The sequence below is a fragment of the Gorilla gorilla genome, chromosome 6 (assembly GCF_029281585.2).
Source record: "Gorilla gorilla gorilla isolate KB3781 chromosome 6, NHGRI_mGorGor1-v2.1_pri, whole genome shotgun sequence".
Taxonomy (NCBI): Eukaryota; Metazoa; Chordata; class Mammalia; order Primates; family Hominidae; genus Gorilla; species Gorilla gorilla.
Genome location: NC_073230.2, coordinates 17,166,057 through 17,192,397, shown reverse-complemented (window position 1 = coordinate 17,192,397; position 26,341 = coordinate 17,166,057). Strand labels below are relative to the sequence as shown.

The 26,341-nt window shown below is 30.9% G+C and overlaps 2 long non-coding RNA genes across 3 annotated transcripts in view; one reads left to right on the top strand and one right to left on the bottom strand.

The window, feature by feature from the left end:
• The window catches only part of LOC129523766 (uncharacterized), a 148,352-nt gene that overhangs the window by 1,365 nt on the left and 120,646 nt on the right, over positions 1-26,341 (bottom strand). The window contains exon 5 of the long non-coding RNA XR_010134512.1: positions 11,859-11,912. This is a non-coding gene — a long non-coding RNA (uncharacterized lncRNA). The remainder of the gene's footprint in view (positions 1-11,858; positions 11,913-26,341) is intronic.
• Positions 1-26,341, top strand: part of LOC109027706 (uncharacterized) — a 358,870-nt gene that overhangs the window by 319,684 nt on the left and 12,845 nt on the right. For both annotated transcript variants that reach the window (XR_008667371.1, XR_008667370.2), the window contains 3 exons: positions 6,096-6,202; positions 11,002-11,209; positions 12,383-12,496. This is a non-coding gene — a long non-coding RNA (uncharacterized lncRNA). The remainder of the gene's footprint in view (positions 1-6,095; positions 6,203-11,001; positions 11,210-12,382; positions 12,497-26,341) is intronic.

Below are 26,341 nucleotides of genomic sequence, written 5' to 3'. Positions count from 1 at the left end.
CCAATGATGAGTATGGATTTGAAAGGCAACATCCCATTTTTTCACACAAAAGTACCTTTTCCTCTTCGACCAAGAATTGATGTTCTAGGACAGAATCCAGACAGCATTCCTCAATAAGAAAATGTTAATGTAAATTTAGAGAAATATTTGCTCTGTTAAATTATTTAGTCCCAGAGTATAGGAGTCTGCTGGTCTTCTTTCAAACAGGCATAACATTCTGGCACTTTCCTTACCTTGAAACAGCAATGTAACTTTACATTTTTTATCAGAACACTCCTGATCACCCCTCTTTGATAATTTTAAGATTTTTAAATTTTTTATATCATCATTCCTTTTCCATTGTAATATAAATCAGTTTGTTTCAATCAACAGGCATTCAAGTGATAAGAAAGAAGCAAGATTAGAGGCTGAGTGGTTTTTTTTTTTTGTCTGTTAAGGCTGAAGGTCTCAGACTTCAATAATATTAAATAATTGTCTTGGGGGATCTTAATTGCCCAATCATTAGTGCTATTATTATTTTCCTAATTAGGAAATGTTTTGGCAGTCAGATTTACTTTGCAGAGTTTTAAAAGTATTAGAGTGGCTTCCCAAATTTAGACGACAAGTTAGCAATGGAATGGAGACTGCCAACAGCTCTAATCTATCAGACTCAGCTGGTCCCTCGTTATTTGGCCATGACTGTCATGGTGAAAGATGAACTCTCTTATACTTAGACTGTTAATATAAATGAGCTCTATTTCACGTTGAGATGTCTTGATTGAGAATTCCTGAGATGACTCAGGTCAATTTTCTGAGAGGTTACAACTAATTTAGAACTTACAAGTGAGTATAAATAGCTTAAGCTGACCGTTTTAATATGACATACTTTACTCTTGGGTTGAATTTCATTTGCTACCCTGAAACCAATTATTTTGTTTTTTGAAATCTTACAAAGTCCCAACTAACCAAAGCATAAATGTCTCTCCTAGTAACAGACGTTTTAGAGATATATTGAATTGCAGTGTGTAGTGCTGATCCCTTGGGCACCCCACTGGAAAATTCTTTGTGTCCTGAGAATTACCTAATTATTCCTTTTCTTTGTCTCCTATCTTTTAATCAGACTTTAAATTCTCTCTCTATGATTTCCTTGGTTTTATTAATGGGACTGCAGGAAAAACTAAACCAAAATCCTCCTTTGCAAGTTTGAACAAATTAAACCAGTTTTTTCTTCATATGTAATTTATTTTTGATAGTTTTTCTTTGTATGATGATTTTTGTATGGCAACTCACATTTTTAAAGACTCAAGATAGATTACAGAACTGAAAATTATTTTTCCCTGTTAACATTACTTTTCTGTAATTAAAAAATAATAATGTCCTTTTAAAAGATTGCTTTATAATTACATATAATTTTTAATAATTTTATTATAAAATATATTAATTTTTATTGGGTTTTGTAAAAGAAAAATGACACTGGATAAGTTAGTTAGACAAGGAAGACTTTATTCGAGACTATTACAACCGATAAAGAAATTAAACTCGACTCTCTTGAAACAAAAGGTGGGAAGGTCTTAAGCACCTGCATGAGCTAGTGGAAAAGTACTGGAGGGCATTGGAGAAGGGTTGGTCATTGTGATTAGGGTTGGTCCTCTGTGTTTGCTGATCGGCACTTGTTGAAGTTAGGCTCCTATCCTGTCACAGAGAAGGGAATAGGGGCTCTATCTTTTTTGATGATTTTATTATAAAAGGATGGCTCTCAGGTGAAAAGAAATTTCTGGTTTGTAAAATTGACAAGAAACTAGAAGATTTGCATCTCAAAGAGGCAGAGAAAGAACTTACTTACAACTGCAAATTCTTTAATGTTAATGCAGTAAGAAAAGGGAAGTCAGGGGCCTATTGCCAGGAAAAGGCTTGTCTAAACTTTAGTCAAGTTGAGAAGAATAACCAAGGTCATCTAGGTCAGTTCAATAATTACTAATAAAAATTATAAAATGAATTCAATATGACAAACTGTTAAATACCTGAATATTTTCAAATTAATATTTCATTGTCAAAATATCAGGTTGCATTTTGCTAATAGCTTTAAATGTACCAATGCAGAATCTAATAATGAAGCTGAGCCCATAAAGAAGAATTAAAATTTTCTAAAATGTCTTTATATTTCAATGTATAAAAGTAAGAAAAATAATTAATTAGTATTTTATATCAAGTCCATAAGTTAAAATTATTGACAAAGATAATTAACTTGTAACCTATTTATAAATGTGTTATCTTTAAATCTTGATTATCATGGCTTCTGATAAAATCTTAGGTTCTCTACTTTTCTGCAGTGTCATGACCTGTGAAGGGTCTGAGATTTTTATGCTACCTACCTGCAAGCTAATAAGTTAGCTTGCTATAGTTTTATGGATGTAGTGAAAGACAAGATTCCAGGACCATACACACAGGACTTTATTACCAATAGTGTGGCGGTCAGCACAAGCTTCATGTTCTCATCAGTTCTCTTGGCCTTCAAGTCCCATGGGGAGTGACGTGGATGCAGGCCTGTTGCATATATCACATACAATTGGTATGTATCATAGCTGAAAACCTTTGAATTTAGGAAATCCCCAATCTTATAAGGATAATCTTATCTTATTATCATAATCAGGGAACACATCTGCCCTCTGTCCTGGAAGAAGACACTATCTTTATCTTTCAAGGTTAATCTTGACAAGATATTCTAACAGGAAAAGCTTATACAGCATACAAAAACATTATGCAGAGTTGTCTCCTAACCTGCAGAACTGATACTTTTTTACCTCGATTTTTTTTTGCCATCATACCACCTTGTCCATCTGGTACTTTAATACCATTTTATTATAAAAGTTTAATGTGTATATATATATATATATATATATATATCAGCTTGAATCTATGGTCAGTATAGGGTTTGTTGAACCCTAATCAGAAATTCATATTCTAGAGGAAGCTACATAAGTATGTCAAATATCATTTTTAAAATCTACATTACACAATTGTTAATTAGCATAAGATTTGTTGCGATGATTTTTTTTTCTTGGCAAAAGAAGTGGTGTTCAAAATATGTGATTGATTGGAAAAATAGTACCAGCATTCTCTCTGCTTGAGAAAGGTGTAAGAATTCAGCATGCCCTAGAAAATAACATTTTCAGACCAGGACTCTAAGTGAGCAATTTTTATTATGTGTTTTCACCACTTTATCTGAGAGGACTCTGTAAACTCACATGACTTATTACAATTTTGATTAGGTGTTCCATCTTGATGTGTCATCCTAGGAGCAAATCTTAAAAAAACAGGATTCTTGTCAGAATGTCTGTAGATAAAGAGTGGGGATTTTACTAAGCCTAGGAGAACTAGTCATGTAAATATTTTCTTTTCTTCTTGTTATTTAATGCATATACAATTGTCAGAATGAGGTCTAATAAGATATGAGACTTGCTTTCATTCTCACATACCACCTGGCTGCAAAGTTGTAAAGAAAGAGATAGGCATATTAACCTTCACCTTTCATGACATGAATCTACTGAAGTTTATCTAAAGCACCTGATACATGTCATATGACTATACTGGCTTAGATCAGTTTATAATCTCACAAGGATGCCACTAAATGATTAACACCTGGCTTGGGAAGGGGAGGGGAATATGGCATCCTAATAACTTTGGTGCTGTAAGTACTCCCACTTTGACCTATTTTTAAGCTATTATAGTGACGCCAGTGAACAGGGAGTTGGGAAGATTCGTGCATAATTGGCTTTCATGGGCTAGTAAAATCCAGCTCCAGTAAGAGCTGCTTCAGCACACCACTGTAAGGTACTCTAGCTTTTCTTATAAGCTAATTATAAAAAGTGAAAATATTCATTTTTGGAGAAGACTAATTCTCACTTATTTGGGGGAAATCAATAACTCAACTTAGTTGCAGAAACATTAAGTTACACTGGAATTTAAATGAAACCTCAAAAAACATACATATAAATTTTCACTGTTGACACTTTTACCATGAAATTTGACAAGGATTCCCACTTTTTCTCTGATGTTTCCATAGCATATTTATTTGTCCATGTTAAAATAGTAAAAATTTATAAATATTTATCTAGTTTTAATAGTAGGAAAACAAAAACAAATTAGTACATTACTACAGGTTTACATCATCCAATTTAACAAATAGAAAAGTTCTTGGATTTGAGGCAAGAACTCTTTGAAGTAAAGGTAAAGACTCAAACGGTTTAAATACTGTAAGTTACTCTGCCAAAATGCATTAACCTCCCTTTGTTACTTTGGAATCTCCGTGTGTCTGCTGCAGGCAGCACTACAGAGTGTTTGATAGGTGCAGCGATCTAGACTGATGATTTCTGCAGCAGCATTCAAGGGTGAGTTACTTCAGTCTGTGCTAGTGTGGCTGGAAAATGTACCTTCACACAGCTGGAACTCCATTTCAGTCTGTCATGATACACTACACTGTGACTGCTTCTTCATGAGCCAGAGTATCATTGCAACGTGGTGGCTAAAATTTCTAACCTCTCAAACACAACTGCTAAAGCCAAATGTCAAAAGGAAGAGAAAAACTACAAAAAAAGTATTAATATCTTCTTATGGGAATGAAAATACCAAAAAGAATCGAGGGATGCAAAAACAAATACATAAATATTGGTATAGATTTTTTCTTCATTTTAATTATAATAACTTCTTCTATGCTTCATCAAATGCCTGAAAAATGATACAGAGTATTTGAGATTATCTTGTTTCTTTTTTTTCACAACTTTTTTTTTTAACTTTTAAGTTTAGGGGTGCAAGTGCAAGTGTGTTACATAGGGAAACTTGTGTCATGGGGTTTATTGAACAGTGTTCACCCAGATATTAAGCCTAGTACCCATTAGTTATTTTTCCTGATCCTCTCCCTCCTCCTACCCTCTGATCTCTGAAATGCCCCATTGTTTCCTGTTCTCCTCTATGTGTCCAAGTGTTCTCATAATTTAGCTCCCACTTATAAATGAGAACATGTGGTATTTGATTTTCTGTTCCTGTGTAAGTTTGCTCAGGATAATAGCCTCCAGCTCCAACCATGTCCCTGCGAAAGACATGATCTCCAAGAAATATGGGATTAAGTGAAGAGACCAAATCTACGACTGATTGGTGTGCCTGAAAGCGATCAGGGGAATTGAACCAATTTGGAAAATATATTTCAGGATATCATCCATGATAATGTCCCCCACCTGGTTAGACAGGTCAACATTCAAATTCAGGAAATTCAGAGAATCCCAGTAAGATACTCCATGAGAAGATCATCCCCAAGACACAAAATCATCAGATTCTCCAAGGTAGAAATGGAAAAAAAAAAAAAAAGTTAAAGGCAGCTAGAGAGAAAGGCCCCATAACCTACAAAGGGGAGCCCATTAAACTTACTTATTTCACAATTTTTTTTTTTTTTGACACAGTCTTGCTTTGTCCTCCAGACTGGAGTGCAGTGGCGCGATCTCAGCTCACTGCAACCTCTGTCTCCCAGGTTCAAGCATTTCTCATGTCTTAGCCTCCTGATTAGCTGGGATTATAGGTGTCTGCCACCATGCCCGGCTAATTTTTTTGTATTTTTAGTAGCGGTGGGGTTTCACCGTGTTGGCCAGGCTAGTCTTGAACTCCTGATCTCAAGTGATCCACCCACCTCAGCCTCCCAAAGTGCTGGGATTATAGGCGTGAACCACACACAACTTCTTAAAACATATCTCAGTACAAGAAATTAATCTATAAAGTAAAAATTAATGTAGTCCCTTGGTTAATTATTTGATTTAAAATTACTGCTTGGATCATTTATGACAGAGAATCTTCTGTTTAAAATCTGTGTTCTTAAGTGACTTTGATACAGTTTTTTTTTTTTTCATTTTATTTCATTTCTGTTTTTAGAGACAGGGTCTCACTCTGTCACCCAGGCTGGAGTGTGGTGGTGTGATCATAGCTCACTTCAGCCTCAAACTCCTATGCTTATGACATCCTTCCTCCTGCCTCAGCCTTCTGAGTAGCTGAGACTACTGGTGTGAGTCAACATGTCCTGCTAATTAAAAAATAATAATAATGTAATGATGGTGTCTCACTTTGTTGCCCAGTTCTGGATTTGAACTCCTGGCCTCATGGGATCCTCCTGCCTCAGCCTTCCAGTTCCAATCCTCCTGCTGGGATTACAGGTGTGAGTCACCAGGCTGGGCCTTATTTTGTAAGTAATTAATAATGGGGCCTTATATCACAAGAATATGGGAATGAGGTTCAATGAATACATGAATATTGAGAAATTATGTGAAAAGTTTTGTATATATGGGTAGTTTTGCATTTATCAGAAGATATTCAGGAGCACTTATCAGTTTCTCAAAGGGGAATCTGACTTTCAGAAATTAGGAACCAATACTATAATTTGCATATTGAAGGAATAAAATGAATATACTAGTTACATAAAGATGGACATACAAATATGTCTACTAAATTAATGCCGCTCGTCAACTTGATGGGGTACTGTTGCCCTTTTAGTCTGAGCTGAGAATGCAACCAGTAAAGTCATCTCACTGATTTGGATAGAAAGACTGCTAGAGGAAACCAAAGTAAAGTTGCAAGAATATTTCCTATAGAAAAGACACTACACTGATTGTGATTTTTATTAACAGATTATCAAAAATAAGCTTCTCAGCTGAGGCAGTTAATATTTCTCACACAAAAATGAGGAAATCTGCTGCAGAAAATAATTATAGCCTGAATATATAAAAATATATTGTATACATATGTATATATATACATGTATACATACATAGTATATACATGTATACATACATAGTATATACATGTATACATACATAGTATATACATGTATACATACATAGTATATACATGTATACATACATAGTATATACATGTATACATACATAGTATATACATGTATACATACATAGTATATACATGTATACATATATAGTATATACATGTATACACGTGTATAGCATATATGTATACACGTGTATACATATACATGTGTATACATACATAGTATATATGTATACACGTGTATACATATATAGCATATATATGTATACACGTGTATACATAGGATATATGTATACAAGTATATACATATATAGTAAATATACATATGTGTATACATATATAGTAAATATATATACGTGTATACATATATAGTATATATGTGTATACACATACTATATATGTGTATACACATATATACATATACACACATGTATACATATACATATATAGTGTATATATACTATATATGTACACACGTGTATACATATATAGTATATATGTACACACGTGTATACATATATAGTATATATGTCTACACGTGAATACATATATAATGTATACACGTGTATACATATATAATGTATCCACTAAAAGGAGTGTATGCATGTCTATGTGTTTATATACTATATGTGTATATTGTATACGTGCATATATACTATATACGTATATAGTACATATGTGTATATATATATGTATATATACATGTATATAGTATATATGTAAACTATATATTAGTATATATGTAAACTATATATATACATGTGTATCTGTATACATATATAGTATATATGCAAGTACATGTATATACATACGTACATGTATATATCCTATATATTATATAGTATATAAAATATATAAATAAAATACAAAAAAATTTAATATATATATTATGCATACATTTTTAAATTTCTAAATGTACATATATAATATATAAATATAATAAGATATATAATATATATAATAAAATATACATATTTTTATATATTATATAATTATATATTTTATTTATCATATTTAGTCTATATAAATGTATATTTATATTTCAAATATAAATATGTACAATCTTTTTATATTTTATATATAAATATATACAATTTACATATTTTATATATCAATATACACGATATTGATATACATTTTATATACAAATATATACTATATACATATATGTACAGTATATACATATATACTACATATGTATACACTATATACATAGTGTATGTATATATACTATATATATTATATATACATTTGTATACATATATGCATGTATAGTATGTATGTATATATACTATATATATGTATACATATATACATATATACATATGTACATATATAGATATATACATATATACATATTTATACATATATACATATACATATATACATATATGTATATGTATACTATATATGTATACATATATACTATATATGTATATATTATATGTAGTATATATTATATATAATGTATATATAATATATACTATATATACAATATATACAAATATATGTATATATTCATATATACACTATATATAAAATATATGTATATATTGTATATACATATATGTATACATATAGACATGTATATATACATATATAGTACATATACATATAGTATACTATTAGTATATATCTATAGTATATATAGTATATACCTATACTACATATGGTATATGCATGTACTATATGTAGTATATGCATATACTATATATCGTGTAAACATATGTACTATATATGTATATATAGTATATATATACTGTATATATGGTATATATAGTATATATACTATATATGGTATATATATAGTATATATACTATATATGGTATATATATAGTATATATACTATATATATGGTATATATATAGTATATATGGTATATATATGGTATATATATGGTATATATATAGTATATATGTATATATACATGTATGTATATATACTATATACATACATGTATATATATACTATATACATACATATATAGCATATATACATGCATGTACATAAGTATATACATGTATATGTATATACTATATATGTATACATATATACACGTATATATATACATACATACTATATACATATGTATGTATATAGTCATATATACATGTATATATACATATATACACGTATATATATACATACATACTATATACATATGTATGTATATAGTATATACATATATAGTATACATACACGTACATGTATGTACTATACATACATGTACATATACACATGCACATATATACATATAAATACATATGGATAGATGTATGTACATATGTGTACATATATCCATATATCCATATGTATTTATGTATATATCCTATGTATATCGTACATGCATGTATATACTATGTATACATCCATGTACTATACATATAGATACATGTACGTATAGTATATATGTATGTATATAGTATATATACATACATGTATGTATATGTACATAAGTGTATATGTATGTATATGTACATATGTACTATATATGTATATACTATACATATATAGTACATATGTATACACGATATATAGTATGTGTATATACTATATATAGTGTATATTTAGATGTATATATGTATACAAATATATTGCATACATATGCATGTATATATACATATAGTGTATACATATGTAGTATATATGTATATATAGTATATATGTATATATACATATATGTATATATTTGTGTATATATGTATATTTGTATATAAAATGTATATCATTATTGTATATATTTATATATAAAATATGTAAATTGTATATATTTATATATGAAATATATAAAACGATTGTACATATTTATATACATAAAACATGTTGTATATATTTATATTTATATATAAAATATATAAAAAGATTATATCTTTTATATATAATATCTTTTATATATAAATATATACAGATTGTATATATTTATATATAAAATATAAAAAGATTGTACATATTTATAAATATATAAAGATTGTATATATTTATATTTTAAATATAAATATACATTTATATTGACACATTTATATTGACTAAATATATGATATATATCTTATATTTATATATTATATATGTATATGTAGAAATAAAATATATTGTATATATAATATATAAATATATTAATTTTATATTTTATTTATATATTTTATATGTAATACATATTTTATATATTATATAGAAATATATATATTTTATATATTATATAGAACTATTATATAGTTTATATATTACATAGAACTATCGTATATATTTTATATATTATATAGAACTCTCATATATATTTTACATATACAGAACTATCATATATTGTATATATTATATAGAAATATATATATTTTGTATTTATTTCTAAATGAAATATATGTCTATATATCATATATGGAAATATATAGAAATATATATATTATATAGATCTATAATATATAGTATATAGATATAAATATATATAATATATAAATATATAACATATAGATATGTATAATCTATATAATTTATAATATATAAATATATATTACAGAAATATATATTATATAGAAATATATATTATATAGAAATATATTATATAGAAATATATAAAATATAGAAATATATATTATATATCTTATATAGAAATATATATTATATATGTTATATAGAAATATATATTATATATTCATGTATGTGTATATTGTAAATATATTTACTGTATATATAGTGTATATTATATACACTATATATACAATATATACATTATATACATATACTTATATATACATACATATATACATATTACATAATACATGTTACATATACATACATATATACTATATATACTATTTATACATATATACAATATATAATATATACTATATGTGTAGTATATTTTATATATATATATATATAAAATATGTACTTTTTTTTAACTTTAAGAAGTCAAAAGTATATGAAATCAACAATAGGGTAAAGCACCCAAGCACGGACCAGATCTCAGTATTTTTATAAAACTCACAGGTATATATAAGGTGAAGCAAAATTTGAGAGAACCCTTTCTAAGAGAAAACAAAACAAAAAAACAAAACTCCTCATTATCTCTGTCTAAGGAGGCCTTAATATTACCCTCAGCATGGCTAAACTTTAGGCAGCCTTCATTCTGATTCAAGAGTCTGACCTCCTTTTCCTTAGACTATTTACTTTATAGAACTTGTAAATGCTCTCTGTGCCCTTTTCAGGTATAAATCGTTTCAAAAGCTTCTTGACAGTTTTACGACCCAACAGTGTCATTCTGAAGGACCTACTAGTGGAGCCATTTCTTTGAAACTTTAAAATGTAAATGCTGAAGGAGATACCACCTCTATCTATCTTACAGTCTCTAGGAGAGAGTAGGAATCTTAGGTGGACCCTTTGTTCCAAAGTGTGAAATTACATTCTGTCATGGAGGTAAGAGACAGCTTACTCTCTTTTGGGTAAGGCCTAAGATCTTCCTGCCCCAGCCCTTACTATCTGTTCTGCTTTTTTGTTTAGTGGAGTTTTGACTGCATTTTTGTCTCTCTCCCCTATTGCATAGCCTTGAATAAAATCTTCCCTGCTTGTTTAACTTTGGTGCAATTTTTGCTTTGATTACTGTAAGAATTGGCATTAGCCAATGGAACTACTGTTTCCATACTAATTTACTGATCCTTTGCATAAAGCAGATAATGAGACCTACTTGCCCTGTAGGTTCTCAAGCACAGAACATTTGAGAATCACCTGGGGGGGGGGGGGACCTAAAAAAAACTCTGATATTAGACATTTCACAAAGTGATTCAGATTTCATTTGTTAGTGGGTGGGATCTCATGGTGGGTAGTTTTATATTTCCCCAATTGATCATAATGTGTTCCTTGGATTGCAAAACAGTTAATTATTTTGTGCTGATGCATTAGTAAGACTGTCACAGAAAAGGAAGAATAAAAGATTCAGGAAAAACATTTTTAAATGCAGACCTGAAATTGTGACCATTAAATACTTTTCTTTTGGATAGTAGTGTTATTATTGGATTGTATTTGTTACTAAAGGTTAGTTTTATAATTATTTTATGTAAGTTTTTACCTGGTGACGTAAGTACCATTGTAGCAGTCAGTTTCTTTTGAAGTGAGTAACAGTCTAAGAAAGAAATTGAGATGTAAAACAATAAATCGCCATTTATATCAACAATTTTAAGACCCTAATTGTCTATTTAAGAGAGTAAAAAAATTGAAGTTTTGTGCATTTCTGAGGGGTTTGTTGATTACTCAAGGCTTAAACAGAGATACAAACATCATTAATTTTTATTTCTTTAGATATTATTAGTTAATAAAAAAGTTTTCTACAAATCACAGAAGAATTTCTTCTATTTGTATTTTCCAAATTACATAATAAAATTATAAATATTTTTCTGCAGAGAAAATTAAACTCTGCTAAAGTGTATAGATTAAACCAGAATTTCTAAACAGTGATGCTATTGACATTTTAGGCCAGAAACTTCTATATTGTGGCAGGGGTGGTTTCGTAGATGCTGTCTTGTGCATTGTTGATGTTTAGCAGCATTCCTGGCTTCTACTTTTTTTTTTCGAAAAAATGAAATGTGATTGCAGAGAGTCCTTTCTATGGAGGAGACATTATGCTAGAATTTTCACACAGATTATTTTATTTAACTCCAAGAACTACTCCATGAAATAGGCATGATCATCACCTTCATTGTTTTACAGGTAAGAAAACTAAAGTTCACAGTGGTTAAATTGCTTGTCCATAGTTGCATGTGTAGTAAGAGGGGCTAGGGAGTAGGAATTTCATATCATTTTGAGCTCTTGAGTTTGTAAGCATCGTTTTTCTTTAGAGTTATCTCCTGGTTTTCCATGATAGAAAGTCTTTCTTGGACTTTTTTTCTGGCGCAAGCATTCCTTCTCATACTTAAATTCTTCACAAATATCCTTGACTTTTCTATTAATTCTAAATTGCAGTCTATATTCTATTAATTCTAAATTGCAGTCTATAGTCCCACAAAGTGTAAAAGTAAGAAATGTTAAAATTCTTTGTTTAAAAGCATTCATTATTACTTACATTTCTAAATGAATGTAAGAAATGCAATAACTTAGCAAACAGAAAGTTCAATCAGATTTGCTCATGCAGGGGTCTTATGATATTTCAATGAAGATTGATGTCCATTCTATGGCTAAAGTGGCAGGACACAAAACATAATAGAATTGTGCATATTTTCCTAATTTAAACATAATAGAATTGTGCATATTTTCCTAATTTAATTTGAGGAGTTCTGAACTTCTGCATTATCCAAGAATCACAGAGAAAAAGTAATGCATTCCAAGCTATAAGAAAGTACCTTCCTTGATTAGGTATGTTATCATACTGTGGTTCTGTTCCTGTTTATTCTTGCATTTGTTCAGAGTTATGCTTTTGAAGGAAATCAAAATATTTCACCCCAAAATATACTTATTTAACATATTTTGACATTGCTATTAAGAGGGCTTGTAAACAGAATGAGCCCTGCAAAGCTCTTTTGTGGGGGAGATTTGCATCTGTAGAAAATGTGCATCGATGTGACCGAGTTTCTCTGAGGCCTTCCCTTGTGGAACCCTAACAAACATTAATTTCTGTAAGGGTTTAATGTAAGCCACATACTCTTCTGAGATTAGCATATTTTCGTACCACATTATCTCTTATACTAGTCATTGCAATGACAAGAAAATAAATAGAAAATTCAGGCCAAAAGCTATCTATCAAAAGAAATTTTTAAACTTCCACAGCAAAATTTCTACCTTTCAGGTATGTTTACAATGATGAAAAAACTATTTTCAAATTTTTAAAGTTGTATCCTTGATATAGTGAGAGAAAATGTGGATTTAAAACCAGTGATTAACAGTGTCTCCCCAATAACAAATAAAAGACAGCTTTCAAGATCTCAAAGAAACATTTACTACATCTTTTGAGGGTTGCTACCTGTGGGATTCCACCTACGTAACAAAACCATCTTTGCTAGCCAGGTCTCCTCTTTTTCCCTCCTGTAACCTGTTTTGCCACTATAACCTGTTTTGTCAGAGCCAAGCCTCATACATTCTGTAATCTCAGTATGGCATATATGCTTCTGAACCACACTTGAAGGTTGGGGTTACGTAATCACTCCGTGGTTCTTCCCCATGTGCATGTTGATCCATTTGTATGCCTTTGCTCCAATCAATCAGTCTTTTGTGGGTTGATTTTACAGCAAAATTTCAGAGGACAAACGGAAATGTTTCCATTGGTCCCTACACTTTAAATTTATACATTTTAAATTTATTACCAGTGACTATATACTTATATTTTAACAATGCTACTGCAAAGTAACAAAAATGTGAAATATTGAATGTATGGCTTAAGAGATCTACAATAAATGATTATGTGAAGTTTTGCTTTGTTTTGTATCTGTAGCTGCTTCTTGAATTACCTGTCATTTGTGATTCTTATTACCTTGCGTGTGTGTGTCAAAAAACATTTTCAACCTTAAAGCAGTGCGAGTTTGATCTACAGTTGTTTCTGATTCAGTCAACACTGAGCTTGAATATTAATTTTATGAATTTAGTTGCAAGAATAAAAGGTAGCTGGAGAGGCTGGGAGTTCAGGAGAATGCCTCAGTCTCCACTGACTTTCACAGTAACACTAAATAAACCAAGAATCTAAGAAAACACCATGTACTTCATATGCGGTTTCAGACTAGTTCACCGTACACTTGTTACTCAATGTTTGTTCTTAAGTATTTTTAGCTCTTTGGAGCTTTTTAAAAATGCAGAAACCTAGGTCCCATTCCAAAAATGCCAAATTTTTTTTTAACCATGTCCTTGGGGATGAGACTTACTTACCATTTCTTACACCTACCAGAACACAACTCATAAGCCCTTCTTCCCATGTCTAGAGATTCTGGCTTCCCCACTGTAAGAACTGAAGATACTGCAGCTGAATTGATGTCATGAAAAGGCCTTCATTCAATTAGAGTGGGTATCTTGTGTGGTCTCTATTTAATAACTTCCACTTTTGTACATTTCAATTTCTGTATGTGCTCTGAGATAAATAGCCAGAGTCTTTAAGCAAGAGAGACAACAACTAAAAACAACAATGAAAACTTAGTTACAGCTACAGCGATATATAGGTCTTTATAAAAGTAGCAGTTCCATTGTATTGTGCAGGCGGTGATAAATGTAAAACCATAAATTCTGGAAATAGTCATAGTAAACAGATAGAAACAAGAGTGGTTCACAGATAAGGATATGAAGCATACTCACTGTATTTTACCAAAAATGATGTTCATATATTTTGTAGACCAGAGAGCCTTTTTAAAGGTAACAAATTCATAACCAAATACCATCTAGAATTACCTCTATTAATAAACTGTCAATGTAATATTTTAATTAAAACATATATCACTATTATGTATTTTCTTCTCTGTATAATTTGATAAAATATCTATGATAAGAAAGAAAATAATGGAATGCATTTTCTTTAACATATTATCCTACATTATACTCTTTCTAATCTCTAGAGACTTTTGCTCATTTTAAACACCTTTATATGCATGGCTCTCATGTTTTTCCAATGACATTTATAATTTACTGCATCATATTCTCTTTATTAAGTCTCTTGAACAATAGAAGTTGAAAGAAAGAAAGATAAATGCTCAGCATATTTGCTTATTTCCTATATATAACTAAAATATATTAGCATATTTATACCTAAATTGATACCAAGAAGTAACTAGGTAACATCAAAGAAGCCATGTAATTTATTTCATTAAAGTCATTTTTGATGTAGTAATCAAGGTTATGATTTCTCCAGTCCATTGGACTTGAAGTTTACTAAGTGTGGACATACAGCATAAATTATTTTACTTTTAATAAACTATAGTTTTAGCAAAGTAAAATTTGATAAAAATTTTACATAAAATATATTTTTACTTGTGACCAATAAATTATGATACTAATAGTACATGGGCTTAGACATTATCCATGTCACTCTATTATCAGTTTTTACTTATTCTAAATTAATAGGTGGAGACTTTTTTAAGGTTTTTTAAGGTTTATGATACTATCTGTAGTTAAATTAATTTATTTTTAACATGTTCTCCCTCCTTATTATATTAGTTTGATAATTATCTTAAGCCCCTCAACTTTGTACAACACTTAAAATTTAAGGCATAGAGCAAATTAAAGAAATTGTATTGGTGTCAGGTCTCTATAAAGAACTTTCAAGGGGAGAATATTTGTGGAATACATTGTCTGAGGAAATCAAAGAATATTTTCAAAAATAATGAAGGCTCCAGAATTATTATTCTTTTTGCCTCTCAAACATAGAATAGAACAGAAAGTTATACAATAGAAAGTGAATAGAAGAGAGACTAAAGGGAAGGAAGAGTTGAAGGAAGGATCAAAAAGAGATGATAAGGCAAGAGGACAGATGAGAAAAGAGAACAAGATCATGATCTCTGAATCTTCAACACTGAAGAACGGTGACCTTAAGCATGCTTCCTGTCCACTGTTAAGACTTAACCAAATATTGAGCCCACTCCTATCACTCTTGCCCTGCAGAAATCGTAGATTTATTTGGACGTAGCATACAGTAAAAGAAAGAAGCAACAAAAATTAACCTATACTCAGCAGTAAGGAAACTATACTTCCAGACAATCAGCACAACAAATCCAAGTTTGTTGATTGATGCATTTCTGTCAAATACAGAAAATAAAATCAGCAGCACAGCTTTCTCTTATAGGTGTACTCATTTCTGCAGTCTGTTACATTTTGTGCAGTGTCTTCTATACCGTCTCTCCTCTTACGGGGTTAAACTACTTCACACCAATATGTAAGTGCTTTTGCACTAATAAAGAAATGAAATCTTGCTCTTTTTGTTCTTTGTAGTGTTGGCTGTGGAAATTCTCATTCCAAGCCCCACTACAATGTTTGATTTAAAATTTATTTCTAAAGTAAATGTATTATATAATTTAATTTTCCTTACTTATTAAACATGAGAAATACTTTTGATACAAGGTGGGATAATTAATAATTTATGTCAATAGCCAGATACATGCATTTATTTTTATGGTGGAAAGTTCATCTCCACCATAGAACGGGAAGAGACCAGTTCTCTTTCCAATGTAGGGATGAAGAGACCCAGATTAAACTTTGGCTATACTTCCCTATCCTCACCTAAATATGGGGATAGCAACCAATATTTGAGGATTCTTCTGAAGGTAAAATTTAAAAAGATACAACATGTTTAGAAGTGTCCTGACATATATTTGGTGCTAAATAGTTATTAATGCCTGTCTTTCTTATTAAAGAATGGCAGGAAAAACATCGATGATAAAATAAATTTCAACTGGAAAACCTGGAGAAAATAAGTAAGTTTCTATACAAATACAACTTGCCAAGACTGAATCAGAAATAAATAGAAAATCTGAACTGACCAACAACAACTAGAAAGATTTAATCAGTAATAAAATGTCTTCCAACAAAGAAAAGGCCAGGACTAGATGGCATCACTGCTGAATTCCACCAAACATATGAAGAAGAACTAACAGCAATTATCCTACAACTTTTCCAAAAATTTTAAGAGGAGGAAATTATTCCTAATGTATGCTACAAAGCCAGACTTATCCTAATATCAAAACCAGACAAAGACCCAAGAACAAAAAGGGAACCTAATGGCCAATATCCCTGATAAACATAGACACAAATATTTTTAACAAAATACCAGCAAACTGAATCCAACAGCACATCAAAAAGATAAGACACCATGATCAAGTGGGATGCAAACATAGTTCAACTTGTGCAAATCAATAAATACATCACAACAGAATGAAGGACAAAAATTATATGATTATCTCAATAGATACCGAAAAAAGTTTGATAAAGTTTAAGAGCCTTTAATGATAAAAAATCTCCACAAACTCGGCGTAGAAGGGACTTTCCTCAACATCATAAAGGCCATATATGGCACAATCACAGCTAACATCATACTAAATGGGGAAAAGCTGAAAGCCTTTCCTTTAAGAACTAGAACAAGAAAAAGATGTCCACTTTTGTCACCATTCCTATTCAAAATAGTGCTGAAACTTCCTGCCATGATAATCAGAGAAGAGGAAAAAAAGAGAAAGTAAATAAAAAAAAATTCAAAAAGGAAAGGAGGAATTCAGATTGTCCCTCTTTGAAGATGACATGATCATATATTTAGAAAAACTTAAAGACTCCACTGAAAACCTCTTACATTTGATAAATAAATTCAGTGTCATTGCAGGATACAAAATCAACATACAAAAATCAGTTTTCTATAAGCCAATTAATATGATTTGGCTGTGTCCTCACCCAAATCTTACCTTGAATTGTAGTTCTCATAATCCCCATATGTTGTGGGAGGGACCTGGTGAGAGGTAATTAAATAATGGGGGAGGTTTTCCTCATGCTATTCCTGTGATAGTAAGTTCTCACAAGATTTTATGGCTTTATAAGGGAGCTTCCCCCTTCACATTCTTTTCTCTCCTGCTGTCACGTGAAGAAGGACATGTTTGCTTCCCCTTACACCATGATTGTAATTATTTTGAAACCTCCCCAGCTGGGCAGAACTGTGAGTCAATTAAACCTCTTTTCTTTATAAATTACCCAGTCTCAGCCAGTTCTTTATAGAAGCATGAGTACTGACTAATACACCAATAATGAAATAACTGAGAAAGAAAAAAAGGCATTCCCATTTATAATAGCTACAAAAAATTAAAATATTGTGGAACAAATTTAACCAAGGAGGTGAAAGACCTCTAAAAGGAAAAATGCAAAACGCTGATGAAAGAAATTAAAGAGAACAGAAAGAAATGGAAAGACATCTCATGCCCATGGATCAGAAGATTTAATATCATTCAAATGACCACACAATCCAAATCAATCTACAGATTCAATGAAATCCCTATCAAAATATCTATGTCATTTTCACTGAAATAGAAAAAAAATTCTAAAATTTGTATGGAATTTAAAAAGAGCCTTAATAGCCAAAGGAATTTACCCTACCTGACTGCAAAATATATTACAAAGATATTGTAACCAAAATAGCATGGTATTAGTATAAAAACAGACATATAGATCAATTGAACAAAATAGTGAACCCAGAAATAAATCCATGTATTCAAAATCAACTGATTTTCAACAAATGCACCAAGAACATAGATTGGAAAAAGACACCTTCTAAAATGAATGCGATTGGAAAAACTGCATATTCATAAGCACAAGAATAAAATTAGATCCCATATCTCTCACAATATATAGAAATTAACTCAAAATCAACTAAAGATATAAATGTAAGACCTGAAACTATAAAATTCCTAAAAGAAAACATAGGGAAAAAACACCAGGACATCGGTCTAGGTAAATATTTTATGGCTAAGAACTCAAAAGCACAGTCAACTAAAACAAAAGTTGGACTATATTAAACTAAAACTCTTCTGTACAACAAAGGAAACATTAACAGAATAAAGACACAATCTGTTGAATATGAGAAAATATTTGGAAACTATTTATCCAACAAGGAACTAACATCCAGAATATACAAAGAATACAAGCAACTCAACAGCAAAAAAGCAAATCCATTAAAAAGTGGTCCAAAGGGATGAATTAGATATTTCTCAAAAGACCGATTGCCAACAACTATATGAAAGAAAGTTCCACATTGCTAATCATCAGAGAAATGCAAATTAAAACCACAATGAAATATCATCTTATTCCAGTTAGCATGGCTATTATTTAAAAAGTTTAAACACAAACAACCAAAAAAAAAAAAAATGCTGGTGAAGATGCAGAGAAAAAAAAATCTTAAACACTGTTGTTGGAAATGTAAATTAGTATAGACATTATGAAAAACAGCATGGAAGTTTCTCAAAACACAAAAAATTGAACTACCATATGATCTAGCACTTCTGCTACTAGATATTTATTCAAAGTAGAGGAACTCAGTATGTCAAAATGATATTTTCACTCTAGTTTATTGCAGCAGTATTCACAATAGCCAAAATATGGCATCAACCTAAGTGTCCCTCAACAGATAAATGAATAAAGACTATATGGTTTATATACCCATTGGATTAATACTACTTGGTCATAAAGAAGAATGAAATTCTGTCATTTGTAGCAACATGTATGGAACTAGAGCCCATGATGTTAAGTGAAATGAGCCAGCCACAGAAAGACGAATATTGCATGTTTTTACTCATATGTGGGAGCTAAGAAAGTTGATTTCATGAATGTAGAGAGCAGAATGATAGTTAACAGAGGCTGTAGAATGTATGTGTGTGTGTGGGTGTGTGTGATGAAGAGCTATTGGTTAATGGGCACAAGCATACTGTTGGATAAAAGGAATAAGTTTTAATGTTTGATAGCAGAGTAGAGTGACGAGAGTTAAAAACAATGTGTTGTATATTTCAAAATAGGTAGAAGGGAGGGCTTGAAATGTTCCCGACACATTGAAATTATAATTACTTGAGTACCTTAAATACCTTAAATATGCTGACTCAATCATTACACATTCTATGCATGTATCAAAATATTACGTGTATGCTCCCCTCACCAAAGGGAAAGATAAATAGAAGAAAAAGAATTCAGCGTAGTATCGTGGTACCTATATACACTTTTCAAAAATCTTTTATCCACACAAGAAACAATTCTTTACATAAAATAGTCTTTTGCCTCACACATTCTTTTATAAAGGTATATGTTTCACTCTTGCATTGAGCTCAAAGAGGAATTTTGTAGGAATTCTTGGTTTTGGTAGGAGGAAAATGCACTTTCCCATCGAGAAATATAAAAGTGCATTAAGTAGCACAACTGTCCTTTAAAATTTCAGAGGTTAAAAAGCCAAGGATGGTAAACATCTGAACTACAATTCTCTCTCCTGGAAGGTAGATTTTTAAACATTCTCTAGTGAACCTTAAAAATAAGAATTTTTAAACCTAGAACACTCTGACCTTTTACATTAAACCCAATGGTCAAGCAATTTTTATAGATGCATTGGTTTTAATAATCATAAATCCATTAAACTCTTCAGGTATGTGCATGCACATTTAATGTGCCATTTCTCAAAGCAAAATATATTAATCATTTTAGGAAGACTGTTATAAAGAGAAGTTCACAACTAATTAAAATATGTTAATTATACAAATAACGTTTTCATATAAATGTAGCCAAATATTAAGATAATATCCCTACATTACCTAGCATTCTGTAGGGAACATTACTAATATAAAATGTTCCTATTTGCTCAATGAAAGTCTTATTAAATACATATTTCATTTTTGTAAGGGTTTAATGTAAGCCACATACTCTTTTGAGATTAGTATATTTTAGTACCACATTATCTCTTATACTAGTCATTGCAATGACAAGAAAATATATAGAAAATTCAGGCCAAAAGCTATCTATCAGAAGTAACTTTTAAAATTCCACAGCAAAAAAAACCCCTACCTTTTAGGTATGTTTACAATAACGAAAAAACTATTTTCTAACTTTTACAGTTGTATCCTTGATATAATGAGACAAAATGTGATTTAAAACCAGTGATTAACAGTATCTCCCCAATAACAAATAAAAGATAAGAAATAAAGAGGCTTATACTATAAACATGAATTTCAGACTTCCAACACGATGACTCCATAGAATACATTTGATTCACCCCGTCAGCTCCAGTGATAGGTAAAATAAAAATAGGAACAAGAAAAAATAAATAGGTTCAGAACATAAGAAATAAAATAAAACTACAAAATTGTGAGTGAGATTGAATCATGAAATCACTGCATTCTTAGCTTAAAAAAGGAAATAGATAGCAGTGTTTTAATTCATTCAAGGTAAGAGTTCAAAGGGATTTGACATTTGACAATAGGTCTCTGATTCACGTTTTGGAGTCAGATGCTGAGAATGGATCTCCTTACATGTGAATAGATAATAATTAAAATAAACAGTAAAAAGGAGCAAATCATCGAAAATACTATTTCCAACCATCATCATCAAGGTAGACTTATAAAAGCAGGAAGACACAGATAAAGCCATTCAACCTGAAATGATACCAAGCAATCCAGGAGTATTTTACCTGGATCTTTGATATTCTTGATTTAACCATGTCACAGGAGCCCAAAAATACAACTTTAAAGCCTGTTTCTGACTGGAGTGTCTTGGGAGCAGACAACGGTCATCACAAAATGTTAGATGAGGAGGAGTAAAAGCAAAGAATTTAGAAGTGTGGAAACAATCCTCTAAACAGGTCTCTTTGTTAAAATTTTGAGATCCATGATTTAAAAAATTGCTCACAAAGTCAGTAAAATCAATAACCAGAAAATGAATAAATTCCAGAAAAATATCTTTGAGGAAATATGTGATAAAGACTTCAAAATATATGTTAAAATTGCTTAATGAGATAAGCAAAGGGCTCTCTTCCCTTTACAAAAGACTGCACAATAGACAAAACAAAGTGAAACTAGAAAAGTAAGATATATAAGAAAATCAATTAGAAATATTGGGGAAAAATAACAACCAAAAACATTTAACTAATAAAATTAACTCCGTACTAAACACAAAGACTTAGTGACTGGGAAAAATTTACTTAGGAAATCACATAGTATGTACTTATGAATTAATTCCCAATTCAGCCATGGTTTGGGGGACTTCTTATTTATAGAAGAGCAAAGAAAAGCATATCTCACTTCTCAGAAGCCATTCAAACAAGAATAGAGTGATGTAAAATATTTAAAGTGTTCAGAGCACAAAAATTCCCCACTAATCTAGAATTCTGCACCCTGCAAAATTATCCCGCAAAAGGCAAGGAGAAAAAGAGACTTTATCAGACAAACAAAAATGAAGGAATTTCGTACCAGTAGACCCATCATGCAAGAAATGTTAAAATAAGTTCTTTAGAGAGAAGAAAAATAATATAGGTCAGAAACGTGGATACAATAAAGAAAGGAAGAACATTAGAGAGGGGATAAGTACAGGTAAAATAAAAACTTGTTTTTTACTCATTGTTATGTATGCTTATGTATAAGTAAAATGAATGACAGCAATGATACAAGAAATAGGAGGGAGGAATTATGATTATTTTGTTATTATAAAGTACTCTCATTCACATGAAGTGGTATAGTATTATTCAAAAGTGTACTTAGGTTACCTGTACATATATATTGCAAACTCGGGCTACTAATTAAAATGTAAAAAAAGAACTACAACTTATCTGCTGAGAAAGGAGAGAAAATGTAACCATATAAATGCTTAATTAACACCACATAGGCAGAAAAAGGGTAGAATCAAAAATGGAGACAAAGAACAAGGACAAGAAAACTTCTTTTAAAGTAGCAAATACAGTAAATATTAATCCAACTATATCCATGGTCATTTAGAATATTAACAATCTAAATGCACCAATTAAAAGACCGAGGTTTTTCAGAATGGATCAAAAACTAAAACACAAATATACATTGTCTATAAGAAACCCACTTTAAGTATAAAGACACATATAATGACACTTATAAATTGAAAGTAAACAGATGGAGGAGAAAAACACACCATACTAACACTAATCAAAAGAAAGTGGGATAGCTATGTTGATTTCTGACAGAACAGATTTCAAAGTGAGGAAAGTTATTAGGGATAAAGAGGGGCATTATACAATGATAAAATGATTAATTTTTCATGAAAAATAACATTTTTAATGTGTATACATCTGACAATAGAGCATCAAACTATTTAAATGATACAACTGCATGGAGAAATAGATTAATTCAGTATCATAGTTGGAGACTTCAACATCCTTCTATCAGAAAGGGACAGATCCAGCAGGCAGAAAATTAATAAGGACATAGTTGAACTTAATAACACCATCAATCATCAGGATATAATGAACATCTATAATCTACTTCATTCAATAACAGCAGAATATGCATTCTTCCCAGGCTCACGTGGAACATTCACCTAAACAGATGGCATTTGGGTAATAAGACACATCTTAATAATTTAAAAGAATAGAAATCAAACAATATTGGTTTTCAGACCACAATGAGATTGAATTAGAAATCAATACCAGAAAGACAACTGGAAAATCCCAAAATATCTAAAAATTATACAATATATACCTGTAAATAAATGAGTTAAACAAGAAATCTGAAAAGAAAATTTAAAATATTTTGAACTTAATAAAAATGAAAACACAACTTATCAAAATTTGTGGGATGTAGCCAAACCAGTGCTTAGAGGAACATTTATAGCATTCAATAAGTAGATTAGAAAAGAAGAAAGATCTAAATCAGGAATCTACAATTTCACCTTTAGGAGACTAGCAGAAGAGTAAATGAAATCCAAAGTAAGCAGAAGAAAGGAAATAATAAAAAAGATTTCCATCAATGAAATTGAAAACAGGAAAGCAATAGAGAAAAATCAACAAAATTAAAAGCTAGTTATTTGAAAAATTGATAAAATTAATAAATCTCTTCGCAAAGCCATGAAAAAAGGAGAACACAAATTATTAATATCAGAAATGAAGAAAGAACATCACTGCAGATCCCATGAACCTTAAAAGAGTAATGAAATAATACTATGACAAATAAATAATTATAACAATTACTCTGACAGAGAAGGCAAGGAAGGGTGGAATTAGGAGAAGAGCAGCAGCCAGAAACCTATATTTGGCAGAAAGAGTCCTATAGGAGATAGTCAATTCATCCTTTGAACCCTTATGAGATGTTGTCTTGCATGCATTGCTGAAATAGGCCTATTTTTCTTTCTATACTGCTAACACTAAGAGAGCCAGCCAAGATGAGAGTAGAATAACTCAGCAGGAGTTTGAATTTGGACTCTGCCACTTTCTGCAGTGTAACCTTAATCCAAACTTCTGTTTTTTTGTTTTTTTTTTTTTTTTAGCTATATTTTTCTTTTTTTTTTATTATACTTTAAGTTCTAGGGTACATGTGCACAACGTGCAGGTTTGTTACATATGTATACATGCGCCATGTTGGTGTGCTGCACCCATTAACTCGTCATTTACATTAGGTATATCTCCTAAGGCTATCCCTCCCCCCTCCCCCCACCCCATGACAGGCTCCGGTGTGTGACGTTCCCCTTCCTGTGTCCAGGTGTTCTCATTGTTCAATTCCCACCTATGAGTGAGAACATGCGGTGTTTGATTTTCTGTCCCTGTGATAGTTTGCTGAGAATGATGGTTTCCAGCTTCATCCATGTCCCTACAAAGGACATGAACTCATCCTTATTTATGGCTGCATAGTATTCCATGGTGTATATTGTGCCACATTTTCTTAATCCACTCTATCATTGATGGACATCTGGTTTGGTTCCAAGTCTTTGCTATTGTGAATAGTGTTACAATAAACATACGTGTGCATGTGCCTTTATAGAAACATGATTTATAATCCTTTGGGTATATACCCAGTAATGGGATTGCTGGGTTGAATGGTATTTCTAGTTCTAGATCCTTGAGGAATCGCCACACTGTCTTCCACAATGGTTGAACTAATTTACAGTCCCACCAACAGTGTAAAAGTGTTCCTATTTCTCCACATCCTCTCCAGCACCTGTTGTTTCCTGACCTTTTAATGATTGCCATTCTAACTGGTGTGAGATGGTATCTCATTGTGGTTTTGATTTGCATTTCTCTGATGGCCAGTGATGATGAGCATTTTTTCACGTGTCTGTTGGCCGCATAAATGTCTTCTTTTGAGAAGTGCCTGTTCATATCCTTCGCCCGCTTGTTGATGGGGTTGTTTGTTTTTTTCTTGTAAATTTGTTTGAGTTCATTGTAGCTTCTGGATATTAGCCCTTTGTCAGATGAGTAGGTTGCGAAAATTTTCTCCCATTTTGTAAGTTGCCTGTTCACTCTGATGGTAGTTTCTTTTGCTATGCAGAAGCTCTTTAGTTTAAAATTAGATCCCATTTGTCAATTTTGGCTTTTGTTGCCATTGCTTTTGGTGTTTTAGACATGAAGTCCTTGCCCATGCCTATGTCCTGAATGGTATTGTCTAGCTTTTCTTCTAGGGTTTTTATGGTTTTAGGTCTAACATTTAAGTCTTTAATTCATTTTTGTATAAGGTATAAGGAAGGGATCCAGTTTCAGCTTTCTACATATAGCTAGCCAGTTTTCCCAGCACCATTTATTAAATAGGGAATCCTTTCCCCATTTCTTCTTTTTGTCAGGTTTGTCAAAGACCAGATGGTTGTAGATGTGTGGTATTATTTCTGAGGGTTCTGTTCTGTTCCATTGGTCTATATCTCTGTTTTGGTACCAGTACCATGCTGTTTTGGTTACTCTAGCCTTGTTGTATTGTTTGAAGTCAGGTAGCATGATGCCTCCAGCTTTGTTCTTTTTGCTTAGGATTGTCTTGGCAATGCGGGTCCTTTTTTGGTTCCATATGAACTTTAAAGTAGTTTTTTCCAATTCTGTGAAGAAAGTCATTGGTAGCTTAATGGGAATGTCACTGAATCTATCAATTACCTTGGGCAGTATGGCCATTTTCACAATATTGATTCTTCCTATCCATGAGCATG